This window comes from Nylanderia fulva, unplaced genomic scaffold (assembly GCF_048542155.1).
Source record: "Nylanderia fulva isolate GAGA-0341 unplaced genomic scaffold, ASM4854215v1 Scaffold31, whole genome shotgun sequence".
Lineage (NCBI taxonomy): Eukaryota > Metazoa > Arthropoda > Insecta > Hymenoptera > Formicidae > Nylanderia > Nylanderia fulva.
Genome location: NW_028190379.1, coordinates 2,679,465 through 2,684,087, shown reverse-complemented (window position 1 = coordinate 2,684,087; position 4,623 = coordinate 2,679,465). Strand labels below are relative to the sequence as shown.

At 28.1% G+C, this 4,623-nt stretch overlaps 1 long non-coding RNA gene across 1 annotated transcript; it reads right to left on the bottom strand.

The window, feature by feature from the left end:
* Nucleotides 1–207: 207 nt before the first annotated feature.
* LOC146722492 (uncharacterized) lies at nucleotides 208–2,711 on the bottom strand. The gene is made up of 2 exons (XR_014925162.1): nucleotides 1,694–2,711; nucleotides 208–1,599 (listed from the first exon to the last, which is right to left on the bottom strand). It is a non-coding gene; the product is annotated as an uncharacterized LOC146722492 (long non-coding RNA).
* Nucleotides 2,712–4,623: the final 1,912 nt, after the last annotated feature.

The following is a 4,623-nucleotide window of genomic DNA, read 5'->3' as shown; positions in this document are numbered from 1 at the left end:
CTTTTATATTATTAAGAATATATAATTCGATTCCCGAAATATATTAATTCATTATAAAACGTATACGTGATATTATTTTTCTCATATAAAAATGACTAGAATAAATTAAATTAATTATTAAAAAACTAAAAAGTAATTAAACGACTTAGACTTAGATGATAATAATAATGAAACATTTTATTAAAAAAAGATTCAATAACTAGTAGGTCAGGTTATAATTTTTTATTTATTTATTTATAACATTATGAGCTATTAAGCTCATCATCTCGTTTGCTCTCTGTCTTGCTTTCATTCGGCAAGTCACAAACGATATATGATACTCGTATGTTCCTACTTCAACTCTCGAGAATCTGAAACAAACGAAACTCGTGTCCAATATACAGGGTGTCCGGTAACTAACAGACCAATGATTACAAATGGATTCTTTGGTCAATTTGGGAACGATTTTTCCTCAGCAAAAATGTCGAAAAAGGTCATCATTTTTTACAACTTTCCAATCTTTGTCATTATGTATCTTTATAACTAAGCCTTAAATTAAAATTTTATTATAGTAAACTCTACCTGAAATTAACTGAAGAATGTAATTATGTTAGACTTTTAACTCCAAAACGTTTAGTTTTCAAAAAACCTATTTTTTTCAATCGCTTATAACTCGAAAATTATTGACTTCTCAACATTTTTGCTAAGGAAAAATCGTCTCCAAATTAGCCAGAGAATCCGCCCTTAATCATTGGTCCGTTAGTTACCGGACACCTTGTATATATTATATAAAAGTGTATAGCACGTCAGAAGCTTGTGAGCTTACAGCGATAAGTAAAAACAATTGCGTATTTATTTCATTGCGTTTATCTGTTTAAACGCGCGCTTTAATTTTTCCAACGTTTTTGCCTGTTTATATTTTAAAGGTCCTCTCTTCTAAAAATCTTGTTTTAAAGATCCTCTCCGCGAGCAAAATTCGAAAACATAAATTATTTAAATTTAATAAGGAAAACAATTAGATATTTAAAGACAAGACTCGTGTGATATTATAAAATTAAGATTTAGAAAGACAGGGCCAACTATAACGAGCATATTAAATTAGTGAGAGATGTAATGTCAACACATAATTGATTTATTTCTTAGTAGATACAATGATAATAAAAATAATAAAACGTTTCGGCTGTTACCTCAGCCTTCTTCAGTAAATATAAAAACAATAAAAATTCTCTTAAGAAAAATTATGACATATTACGCATTAGAGTCTATTTTTTAATGAACATTTTGGTTTAATAAGTCGATGAATTTAAATTGGGTTACGCTTATAACATTTATTAAATTAGATATTTTTTCTAATCGGCTAACCATTTTTTAGTTAAGATGGTAAACTTTTTGATTATGTCAAAAAACATGTAAACGAGTTCCCTGTTGTTAGTAGAACAGGTTGACGGCCCATTCCACGTCATCAATTCTTTTGAACATTATTAGTTAAAATTATCGTCAGAACCGCTTGATATGAGAATTGAAAACAATTAGATGTTATCCAGCATCAAAAAGTTAGTCCCCATCATCAAGGATATTTCCGAGTAAGTTCGTCATTGCAGTATATTTCACCGTGATTGTCTAAGTATATTTTTATTTTTTTGGTATATTAATTTATATTAATAAGTTATTTTTTTTTATGTGAAAGATCTTAATTGTGTTTAGAATTGCTTACTTAAATTGATGAGTAGTCAAGATTCCGCCAAGTTGATGTGTTCACTATACAAAGTCACATAAATTATTTAATATTTTTACTTTATTATTTGTAAATCCTCGGTAATTTCAAAATTTTTCTATTTGAAAATTATTAATTTTCTATTGCCAATTAATTTTATCACAGACTTTACTCTTACTCCCATTGCACTTTCGTTTGCGGTTTTCAGTATACGATTTTTTATCGTAGTTACTGAAAATTATTATTGTGAATTATACTTGTGCAGTGATTTGAAGAATTTACAATTTCGTTGAAATTGTTGATTTTTCAAAAAAATTACGAGATTCGCGGAAATTGCGTGCTTTCTTGGCATTTTCCGTTCGCGGCAGGCGGTTTATTTTTTATTGTTGCAAGTGTTTTTGTTTTTTTTTATTAAAATAGATAATAATAATGTGAAATAAATCACGATATTTGACAGATGTGCATATATATAGAAATTGTAATAATAATAATATTATATCATAAAATTGTAAATTGTTTCAATTTTTTATAGACTGCGATAAAAGATTTTACATTTGGATAAGAAACTGCGGTAAGTAAAAATATAAAATTCTTGAAAACGTAAAAATATTTGATAACGTAAAAAGGTGAACTTTGAAAAATAAGGAACTTAAAAATTGCACTAATAAATGGTCTATATATATGTGAGCCGTGCGCGGATGTAAGGTGTGTTATATCGAAATTTAATTAATAGAATTGAGAATTAATCCCAATTTTAAGTCTTACAAATGTCCAAGCTAATTTTTTGTACCTCGTGTACATTTTTGAAAGTTATATCGAAAAATTAAATTTTAATATGCGTCTTACATCTCACATTTCGCATACGGCTCACATATAGCCTATTTATCTCTTATACTTTATTTCAACCCTTATAGAAATTTATTACTAGTAACGCCAATTTATCACTTATTTCGAGTAATTAATCACTTTTATTTCGAATACTTAAATTACTGTATATTATAGTATTTTAAATACTCAAAATAAGTGATTATTTGGCGTAGTGATAAATTTCTACAAGAGAATAAGGAGCCTTTAAATTCTTAATGTAAAAAATTTCAAGTAATTTTCTTTAATAAAATTTAATTAAAAAATTTAATTAAAAATTTTTTGAACACTGTGTTATATCACATTTAAAATCGTGATTATTTCAATAAAAAAACATTTTATGTGTAAAAAATATATTTTTTATATTTAATAAATTTTATATATATATATATGCATATATGTAAAATATTCTCTCTCTCTCTCTCTCTCTCTCTCTCTCTCTCTCTCACACACACACACACACACACACACACACACACAACGGGGGCCAAATCTCTCAAATTGGTCTCATGATCAATTAGCCTGGATTCGCACCAGGGGCAAAGTCTGTTGGTAATGTCAAACGAATTTAGCCTGGACTTGCACCAGGGGCAAAGTCTTTTGGTCGAGTCTACGAAATTTAGCACGGACTCGAACCAGGGGCAAAGTCTTTTGGTTCAAGTCTACGAAATTTAGCACGGACTCGAACCAGGGGCAAAGTGTGTCGGTAAGGGGCAAAGTCTATCGCACGAAGATGGCGGTCTCTTCTTTAGGCAGGCCTTTGGCGATCTGTCTATTAATCTGTGGCCAAACTCCGAATTGATGTTGGAGACCTCGCGCGGTGACAACGCGAAACTCCGATTTCAATGTTGCCAACGCCGAGAAACCAATTCTCGGGTTTTATGTAGTGGTGCATGTCTGTACACGTACATACACCATTGCATTGCTCACGCGGACGCACCGTAGAGAGACAAGGACCGATAATCACGTGTTCTCCTTGTTCCTCTACCGTGCCGGTATACGCGAGATGCCGCCTGAAAATGCTTTCTGGCCTTCCGTAGCAGAAGGCAGTAGCGTAGCAAGGCTAATAAGTACCTACTTTTTATAAATTTTATATATCCTTATGCACATATGTGCGTATATATATATATATATATATATATATATATATATATATATATGTTATATAAGGGATATGTTGATTATTCTTGATTTCTTTTTGATTATTGATGCTATTGTATAATTTGCTCCAATAACTTATAACGTGAAAGAACGTACCGTTGAGTAATATATAATCAATGCAAGGATGTTCAGTATATCATCCAGTAAATTAGAGTTCAAATATATCAATATCAATTTTTTTATAATACAATATATATATATATATATTGGAATATAGAAAAATGATAAAATATATTTCGGCGATTTAAAAATTTTTTAATATATTGAAAATATTTTTACTACATATATATAAGTGTAAAATAATTCAGAAAATAAATTTAATAAAAATCTACATACCAGCTGTGTGCATGTGTGCAATTGATTTATTGAAATCTATTTACGGAAGTATTTTGCATTTATATATTTATAGTGTGTGTAGTTGTAAAATGATTAAAATATTTTCAATATCAAATTTTTAAGTTAATCGCCTATATAAAAAATATATTTCTATGATTTTCTATATTCTAATATATTATAAAAAAATTGATATTGATATATTTGAACTCAAGTTTTTTACGTGATTAAATATTCTTGCATTGAGCCATCATACGTTACTCGTAAGTTCTTTCATATCTGTATATATATATATATATATATATATATATATATATATACACTTATATATATATATATTATATATATATAATATTTCATTTATTTATAAAATACATTTTTAATTCATATTCAACCTGAATGATATTTTCTATATGTTTATGCTATCCTCCGATCTATCCCTAACAAATTAGGAGGTGTAATTGCATTATTATCATCAATTATTATCTTATATTTTTTACCTCTAATTTCTATAAAATTTAATTCATTATCATTTTATCCTTTAAATCAATATTTATTTTGAATTTTCATTA